Source organism: Pipistrellus kuhlii, unplaced genomic scaffold (genome assembly GCF_014108245.1).
Source record: "Pipistrellus kuhlii isolate mPipKuh1 unplaced genomic scaffold, mPipKuh1.p scaffold_m20_p_1, whole genome shotgun sequence".
In the NCBI taxonomy this organism is placed as follows: Eukaryota; Metazoa; Chordata; class Mammalia; order Chiroptera; family Vespertilionidae; genus Pipistrellus; species Pipistrellus kuhlii.
This window is the reverse complement of record NW_023425404.1, coordinates 135,445,953-135,456,000: the sequence shown is the minus strand read 5'-3', so window position 1 is coordinate 135,456,000 and position 10,048 is coordinate 135,445,953. Positions and strand designations below refer to the sequence as shown.

At 39.6% G+C, this 10,048-nt stretch overlaps 1 pseudogene; it reads left to right on the top strand.

Annotated features, from left to right (window-relative positions):
- Nucleotides 1–8,500: 8,500 nt before the first annotated feature.
- On the top strand, nucleotides 8,501–9,487 carry LOC118721373 (annotated as a pseudogene).
- Nucleotides 9,488–10,048: the final 561 nt, after the last annotated feature.

Genomic DNA, 10,048 nt, shown 5'->3' with positions numbered 1-10,048 from the left:
ATCCAATTAATTGAAATCCTTAAGAACCCAAACTGAGGTTTCCTGGAGGAGAAATTCTGCATCAGTGCTATAGCATCAGCTCCTGCCTGAGTTTCTGGCCAGCTTGCCAGCTCTGTAGATGTCAGATTCACCAGCCTACAACTGCAGGAGTCAATTCCTTAAATCTCTTTATACACACGCACACACGCACACACACATTCATTCACACACATCATGATATATAGGAACATATTGTATACTCATGAAAGATAAAGTTTCTAGCCCAGATGGTGTTGCTCAATGGTTGAGAATCAACCTATGAACCAGGAGGTTACAGTTCAATTCCCAGTCAGGGCACGTGCCAGGATTGTGGGCTTGATCCTCCCGCCCCCAATATGGGGTGTTCAGGAGGCAGCCATTCAATGATTCTCTCTCATCATTGATGTTTCTCTCTCTCTCCCTCTCCCTTCCTCTCTGAAATGTATAAAAATATATTTTGAAAAAAGGTGATACGAAAGCTAAAGTTTCTAACTTATTTTTTCTAGGATAAAAATACACTTTGCTTTTCTTACTCATGGTCTGGACAAAGAATTTTCATTTGCTCAGATAAACCAACTTTTCAGATAATTCTAATGGGCAAGAATCTAAAGTTGGCATTCCAAAGTGTATGCCCTGAAATAAAAATTCATATAAAAGTGATTTATTGAAGAGTGTACTCAGGAAAAACAAAGGAAAGTAGGGAAAGTGACAGGTAAGGAAAGGAAGCCAGGCCAGGGTGAAGGAGAGAAGGAGGGTGGACAGAAAATGATCTGATCACCTCATCGAAGGTATGCAGTTTTTAAAAAAATCACCTCTCTTCCCATAGCATTTCAAATTATCTCCTTCTCCCACCTGCATTATCAGCCGATGAATAAGTATGATGGGGTTACATGGGCAGATGGCTCACTCCTGCTCCATCTCCAATGCACCAATAATGTCCCTTCTGTTGTGTGAAATTCTTAAGTCTGCGAATATAGCCCTTGATCCCCTTGTGGACAGACTCATGTGAACATATTCCTAAAATAGGCAATCCAGAGATTCAGCTGAGGATGGAGTTCTGTCCCAGGCATCTGTGGCCTTGGAAGGTGTCGCATGTATGCTGAATGTGTTTTCTTCCCTTGTTGTGTGTGTGTGTGAGTGTGTGTGTGTGTGTGTGTGTGTGTGTGTGTGTGTTGTTGTTGTGTTTTCTTTTGTTTTCTCTTTTTCTCTTTGTGTCTATGCTGGAAGTTTTATTTGTTCAGAAGCCTCATTTCAAACCCGATTCATACCCATGATTCTCCATGAACCAGAACTGGGCACAGGACGCTGTCATCCCCTATATGATTCCTTTCTCTGGTGAGTTGGGTTCAGTATTTTTCTGGAAAACAGGTCATATTTATACTAGGGCATTTTTCAGCAGCCATGATATTCTATCCTATAGATCAGGAAAGCAAATAAAGGGGAGAGAGAGAGAGAGAGAGAGAGAGAGAGAGAGAGAGAGAGAGAGAGAGAGAGAGAAACATGAATCAGACATGCCAATAAGAGCATGAATAAAAGGGCCACTAGAATTCCATTTCCTGATTCCTCTACATTCCTGAGGCCCAACTGCATTATGCCCTTGGGGCCTGTGAGACCCCACTATTCTTATCATTTATTTCTGTCTTGTGCTGAAATAGGTTGAAGTTCAGGTACCTGCCACCAAAGATTAATAATAATCTACACTAATAAAAGCCTAGGTGGCCCTCGCACCCTCACGTTGTCACAAGATGTCCACCACAAGATGACTGGCAAGGGAGGGCGGTTGGGGGCAATCAGGCCAGCAGGGGAGGGCAGTTGGGGGTGATCAGGCTGGCTTGCAGAAGCTGTTAGGAGACAGCAGTCCCATTTTGTGAGAGAGATATACAACTGCCAGTTTAGGGATCAGGCCTAAACTGGCAGTCGGACATCCCCCACGGGGTCCCAGATTGGAGAGGGTGTAGGCTGGGCTGAGGGATAACCACCCCCTCCCCATGCACAAATTTCATGTACCAGGTCTTTGGTAACAACAACAACAACAACAACAACAACCACTACCAATAGGAAACCAGGAGTAACAAATATTCTCAGCTGTGGTCTCTCCCTGGGAGAAATCCTGGTTAGAGACCAGTGGAGGTCCCTTATTTACAGGTGTCTGGCTGAACAGGGGGTGTCCCAGAGACTAAAAAGGTGACAGGCATAGCCCCAGAAATCTAAGAAGGCTTTCCAGAGGTTACCCAGGTCAGAGCACTTTTCAGAGGATAACTTTTCAGATCCTCAAAGCTCATCCTTATTGTTTCTCAAAACCGATGGTCAGAATGTCCTGTCAGCGGCCACTCCTCCTTTCCCATTTCTCACTTCACAGACTCTTTCACTTTGCCCTCACTTGTCTGAAATCAGCATGGTTCATTATCCTGGACGTGAAGTTCCCTTGGTCCCAAACAAACACACAGTTTGAGAAGTGACAATGAAGGGGCTCCCCAAGGTGGTAAAGCTAGAAAGGCATCAGGCAAAACACTGGAGAGGACAGTTTCCTTTCTTACAGCACTGAACGTCCATGACTTTACCTCCTGAAAATGATGCTATGTCTATACCTTAGAATTCAGAGGCGAGAAGCCGGTGGGAACACATATTCGCATGTTTGTTTTGACTGAAAAACAAAATCAGGATTTGTTTTTCCTTCTCACAGAAAAGCCTAATTTAGATCATTGGTTTCACAGTTAAGAACTGGCTTTAGCAATAAGTTCTTTGGCAGGCATTAACTAAATTAAACAAGTTAAATTAGACGTGCTAATGTTTTGGTGAAAAACGTTTAACATACAAATGCAACACACAACTTACTGGAAGTTACAATCATGTTTTACTCTTAACACATCAATATAAAATTTTAGCTAAATACTGGGGAAAAAAAAAACATAATTCAAACATCCTTTTAGGAGGTGCTCCAGCAAAAACATTGCATGCCTCTAGATTAGCAAAATGTATTTACCCAGGTTGAAGCACTTGTGACCTAGGCAAGCTGACCAGACCCATTTTTTTCTCTTCCTTCTCTTGAACACTTCACCACCTTAAGGCCACAGTGCTTTGACTGATTAGCTGAGTGACACAGGTGCCAGAACATTAGCTAGTTTCTTGATTTGACATGTGAGAGAGAAGAGAGAATACAAGTTCCCTAGGTACCTGAAATGTGGTAGTTTTGATACTTGAGGGAAAAGGAATACAAATAATAACTTTTTATATAATTCTGCATATATTAGTATTCAGCTTTTATAATCCTTGTTAATAAAATGTTTCTCATATAGCCAAAGCCGGTTTGGCTCAGTGGTAGAGCGTCGGTCTGAGGACTGAAAGGTCCCAGGTTCGATTCCGGTCAGGGGCATGAACGTTGGTTGCGGGCACATCCCTGGTAGGGGGTGTGCAGGAGGCAACTGGTCAGTGTTTCTCTCTCATCGATATTTCTAGCTCTCTATCTCTCTCCCTTCCTCTCTGTAAAAAATCAATAAAAAAAAAATTAGACTAACCTCATGGTGTATTAAAAAAATGTTTCTCTTATATTTATTTCATTTTATTTTTATAATATTTGAGTGACTCTATTTTGGCTTTGATTATCTGAGAGCAAAAAGCCTAGGAGGGTGATTCTCTTCCTAGAAGGATTTACTGAGAAAGTGTCCTTAGAGAAGGGGATGAGGGAAGCAGGACAGGACAGGAAATAAAGGTGAAGCAAGAAAGAGGTCTCTGAAAAGCTCTGAGCACAAACTGCACTACGAAGTTGAATTCCTAGATGCAATGAACCAGCCTTTTGTATCCAATAGGCACTGGTAGAGATTGCTGGAGACAGATGGAGGTTCCTGTGTGCACAATACTCTGGGGGCAATAGTCTAACCAAAGAGGGCTTTTGTCAATCAGTGCTCACTGCAGATGGGAGATGGGTGCTCTGGGTGGTGAAGGGGATGTGGGCGGGGCAGTAATAACCTCCAGTTTTCTGTTTCAGAAAGAAGGAAACCAAGACTCAGAATGGTTAAGTACTATCTTACTCCAGGGTTCTTCAAGTATGAATGATGAGGTAATAGCATAAGTTCAGGTCTTTGACAATAAAGTTCAGGTTTTTCTCATGTCATTTTCATGTGCAAAGTATGTAGTTTAAACAAAATCGGACTCTAACACTTACTAGCTATGTCCTCAGACACACATCTTTCAGATAGATGACCAGGCACATTACTTAATATTTATGATTCTCAATTTCTTAATCTGAACTATAGTATTGTTCTGATGATTAAAAAACAAGCATGTAAAGCATCTATCATTTGACTTACATAGTATTTACACTATAAAATATCAATTTTTTTTCTTTATCTCTTTTACTTATGAAAAAACGCATTAAAAGCATGTAGAGAAAATATTGGGTAATATGTGAATCCCATGTCACTTAGAGGAAACATTCTCAAACTGATTAGATATTCTAGAAAGTCCTTGGAGTCCAAGTTGCCATCACAAAAGCCTTAAAATGGACCACTTCAATTTCGTGATCACTTTCTCTATTTGAGTCTGTGTAATTTAAAAAAGCTATCAAAGTATAACATACATACAGAAAAGTGAAAAGGTCCTAAATGTGTAGTTCTATAACTTATGGCAAGTAAACCTGTGTAAACACAACAGACATAAGAAATGGGACATTTACCAGCAGCCTAAATTCCCCGGATCTTCATCTCAGACCCCTCCCAATTTCAATCCTTTCTTCTCCCTAAATATATCCACTTGGAAATGTTTCTGCCAGTGTGAAGTTTATGCAAATGAAATCACACCGTATTAACACCATGTATTTAACTTCTTTCACTTATTTGGTTCTGTGTGTGTGTGTGTGTGTGTAACTATTTTTTTTTGGGGGGGGTCATTTTCATTCCTGAATAATATTAGTATTTGTGTATGCTTATTTACATATTTTATTATTGATGAGAATTTTGGTTGTTTCCAGTTTTGGACTGCTGTCAATAATATGGTGAATATTACTGAATTTTTTCTGTGGTTCACAAGTGTGCATTTTGTTTGAGTTCAGTTGTATCCCATTATTCATGGGAGAAACATTCCAAGACCTGAAACTATAGATAATACTGAACCCTCTGTATATTATGTTTTTTTTTAAAATCTATATATACCTATGATACATTTTAATTTGTAAGTTAAGCACAGTAGAGGATTAATATCAATAACTACTAATAAAATAGGACAATTATAACAATAGACTATAAAAGTTATATGAAGTTGGTCTCTCTTAAAATATCTTAATGTACTGTGCTCGCCTTGTCACTTATAGGACACATTTTCTGGCTTCTCTTTGGCATATCTGCATGGACAACATCACTACTGTAACATTTTGGGAACATTACTAAGTACAACAAGGTTACTTAAACACAGCATTGTGATACTTCAACAGTCAATCTGATAACAAAACAACTACTAAGTCACTAAGTGGCAGAGAGCGTTACAGTGTAGATACTCTGGACAAAGAGATGATTCAGGTCCTGGGCTTGCCATTCCATCACCTTACTCAGAATAACACATGGTTTAAAACATGAATTGTTTATTGCTCAAATTTTCCATTAATTTTTTTTTGGACCACGGTTGTCTGTGGATGACTTCAAACATGGCAAGTCAAAGAGCAGATAATGGGGAGAAGGAGAGAACTACTGTATAAAGGTAAGAGTTAAATTGAGGGATTATGAAGAACACTTATATTCAACTTGAGTACATACTGCTAAACAGCTTTCCAAAGTGGCTGTTACAATTTATACTCCATTCCCCATTAATTTATAGAAGCTCTTATTGATCCATATTGACACTAATACTTTGTTTGCTCTACTTTGTTTGCTCTACTTTGTTTCTGTTTTGTTTCTTTTATTTTAAATTAAATTTAAATTATTTACTGTTGAAAGTGTTAGATATGTCTCCTTTTCCCCCCAGTGACCTCTCTCTCCCCAGCCGCTCCTCCCCCCATCCCATCTTCCTGCCTGTTTCTGGTTTTGTCATTCTGATGGTACACTACAATAAACCTACAAAGATGGTTTTTGTTTTCCATTTCCCTGATGTCTAATAATATTGGGTATGTTCTTAGATGTCTATTGGCCACTTTTATATACTTTTTGTGAGGGACTTTCCAAGACTGTTGCCATATTACTGTTGGATTGTCTTTTCTGTATTAAATTTTAGGACTTCTATCTATATTTTGGATATCAGTCCTTTGTTGTTTGTATCTGATGGGGAGACAGGAGGCAAGTCTCCTCTGGACAAAGGCTGGAAGGAAATTTGAAGGATGAGGTTAGAAAGGAAGGACCTCTTCATATCTGTTAATGTTAATTAAAGAGATTGAATTGATGGAATATTACTTGGCTGTAAAAAACAAGAAGGAAATCTTACCCTTTGTGATTGCATGGATGGGCCTGGAGAGTATTATGCTAAGTGAAATAAGCTAGTGTGAGAAAGACAATTACCATATGATTTCCCTTATAGTAGAATCTAATGAACAAAATAGAAAAAGATTCATGGATACAGAGACAGACTGATAGCTGTCAGAGGGGCAGAAGGTTAAGGGGCTGGGTGAAAAGGTGAAGAAATTAAGGAAGAAAAAAAAAAAACCACCTGATAGACACAGACAACAGTATGGTAATTACCAGAGGGAAAGAGGGTTGGAGGTGGGAGGGAAGAAGAGGGTCAAAGGGGAATAAATGGTGATGGAAGGAGACTTGACTTGGGGTGGTGGCCAACCAATACAATATATAGATGATGTATTATGGAATTGTACAGCCCCTCCAGTGCATGAATTTTCATGTACCAGGCCTCTAGTGATATAAATATCCAAATGGCCCTTAGCAGGAGAAAGTTTCCTCATCCCTGTTATAGATTATTTCACATTTCACATTTTGCTAGTATAATCCACCTGAAATTGATTTTTATTCATTGTGTGAAGGAGTGGTTAAAGTTTATTTTTTTCATATGACTATCTAGTTAACATAACGCTATTGGTTGAAAAGACTGTGCTTTGCTACTGTTGTACAGTGCTACATTAGACATAGATTAAATCTACATAGTCTCAGAGCATTCTACTCTGACTCATTATTCTATTCATCGATCCATGTTTATATGTCTATTCATCTGAAGCTCTAATTATTTTGACATTGAATAGAATAGTTTCTCCCCATTTGTTCTTCAAGATTGCCTTGTTTATTTTCATGCATTTCAATATAGATTTCTGCAAAAACTCCCCTGGGAATTTGATTAGGATTTCATTTGATTTTTAGATTAATTTAGGGAAAAGTGGCAGCTTTACAATATTGAGTCTTGAATCAATGAACATAGTATATTTATTCCATTATTTAGGTTTTTAATTTATGTCAACATTGCTTCATAGCTTTTCTGGGAAGAGGCATTGTACATATTTCCTTAATTTTTTTTTTTTAATTAGATGTTTAAAAAAATTGTAACAGTGTATATTTTGAGGAAGCATTAACTGACTTGGAATTTTTTACTCTGGTTTTGTTTGGCCTAAAGGCCAAAGTCTTTAAGATGATACTCATTTATACATGGTCATTTATAATAATAAAAGCATAATATGCTAATTAGACTGGATGTCCTTCCAGCGGACATCCTTCCTTCCAGACAAAGCCGCAGTGGGTGGGGGCTGTGGCAGAGATGGCAGAGACCCCAACTTTGGCAGTCGGCCCCTGGCTGTGGTGGCAGTGGGTCGGGGAGCCAGGACCAAGGCCCTTGCATGAATTTCATGCATCAGGTCTCTAGTAAGATAATAAGGCTACTGTGAATGTGCTAATTTTCTGGAATATATTATTTTAATCTTCTATAGTAATAACTTCAATGAATTACAATTCAACTTTAATTCCTCAGATTTTATTAAAGGTTTCCATAAGAAATAGCCATATGAATAATATTTCACACTTGCAGGCTATCATATTCGTTGCATTTCAAGTGAGAATTTACTAGTGCAATAAATTGTGTCTAGACTTTAGTGTAAGGAAAATATCCATTTTTATAATGAAATGATGTAGCACCTACATTAGTGAGATTCACTTAAGGAAACAAATAACAAACTTCATGTTATATGAAGAAATCTTAAAAAAAAATTTTTTTAAATCTATTTCAGTGAGGAATGGAGAGAGGGAGAGAGAGATAGAAATATCAATGATGAGAGAGAATCATTGATTGGCTGCTTCCTGCACACTCCCTACTGAGGACTGAGCCTTCAACCTGGGCCTGTGCCCTTGACCCGATCCAAACTGCAATGCTCTATCCACTGAGCCAAACCAGCTAGGGCTATGAAGAAATCTTAATGAGGAAACTCTTTACAATGGTTTAAGCAGGATGCATGCTCCATCGCGAAGCTAGCTAGAGCGAAGCCTCATTAGCACTCTTCCAGGTAGTGACAAGAAAGGGAACCTGCTCTGCTTCTTCGCCCCGCTTGCCCACCTTCACAGCCCTGAAGATGGGAATCATCACAGAAATCTCAGAAGGAAGAACCTAGAAATATGTGGCTACTCCACTTGGCAAGCCTTCTGATGCCTTAGATGAAGAATGTTGATTGCATCCTCCTTGCAAGGCATGGGAGGCAGCATACCATCATGCTTTCAAAAGTCAACTATCAGGCAAGCATCTGGGCTCTGAAGGAGGAGGGCTGTACTCATGTCACAGTGACCACAGCTTGCGGTTCCCTGAGGGAAGAGGTTCAGCCGGCGATGTCGTCATTACTGACCACTTCACCGACAGAACCACCATGATGCCTCAGACCTTCGAGGATGGGGGTCCCTCCTGTGCCAGAGGAGTGTGCGATATCCCAGTGGCTGAGCCATTCTTCCCCCAAACCGGAGAATCCTCATAGAGCCTGCTAAGAAGCTAGTGGCAATGTTCACAATCCAAGGACTCATTTTAGTTCCTGCGCAGAAAGTTTCATGTTTCCCACATGGGGGATGCATGTTATCAACGTGACCACGTTCCAGAGGTGATTCTTGCTAAGAAGGCTGGACTTTGCTATGCAAATATGACTATAGGATCAGGTTAGGATTGCTGGAAGCAGCGCGAGGAAGTGGTTTTGGTGGACCCGGTTTTAAAGAGCCCGAAAGAGCCCATTTGGCATGGCTCAAGGGTTGAGCGGCAACCTATGAACCAGGAAGTTACAGTTGGATTCCAGGTCAAGGCACATGCCTAGGTGGCAAGCTCATCCCAAGTGAGGGGGAGGCGTGCAGGAGGCAGCCAGTCAATGATTCTCTTTCATCATTGATGCTTCTGTCTCTTTCTTCCGCTCCCTTTCTCTCTGAAATCAATAAAAATATATTAAAAAAAAAAAAAGTCTGAAAGAAATGCCAAAAGTTTGCTTGTTACTGCCATGCCTCCGAAAGGTCCCATGGAATGGTCAGAAATCCCCCATAACCTGAAGAATATGACCTAGTTCTCTGTGGTATTACCGAGACATTAAACTAGAGCATGAATGCCCAGAAAACAAGCCTTTCTAATTCTAGTCATTTGGGAGAGAGCCTGTTTAATTTGAAATGTGGAAAAGCTTTCATGCCCTTGCCCACTAAGGAAGAGCATGTGATAAGACCATGCCAATGTGCAAGATGCCTTCTGAAAGACAGGGACTGCTTCAAAAAACAGAGGGAACGTCAATGACCAGTAAACATGGAAAATTCCAACCCTTTAGAAAAAAAACAAGACACCCTTCTCCCTTCCCCCATAAAATGCATAACAATAAAGGTGGGAGGTGACAGTTTCCTATCTTGCCAAGAAATATGAGGATAAAATGGGCCTCTTAGACTATTTATTGGTGTCACTGTAAACTGGTACAACCTGTGTAGAGAGTGGTTTGGTAAATGCATCAAAAGGCTTAAAAATACACTCTTTGTGCTGGTTACTCTACTCCTTTTATCTTTAAAAATTTATCTCTAAAAAAGTAAACATGCATACATAGAAGTATGTATAAAGAATGATGTTTAAATGTAGTATTAGTTTTAATAGCAAATATTCAATACAATCTGAA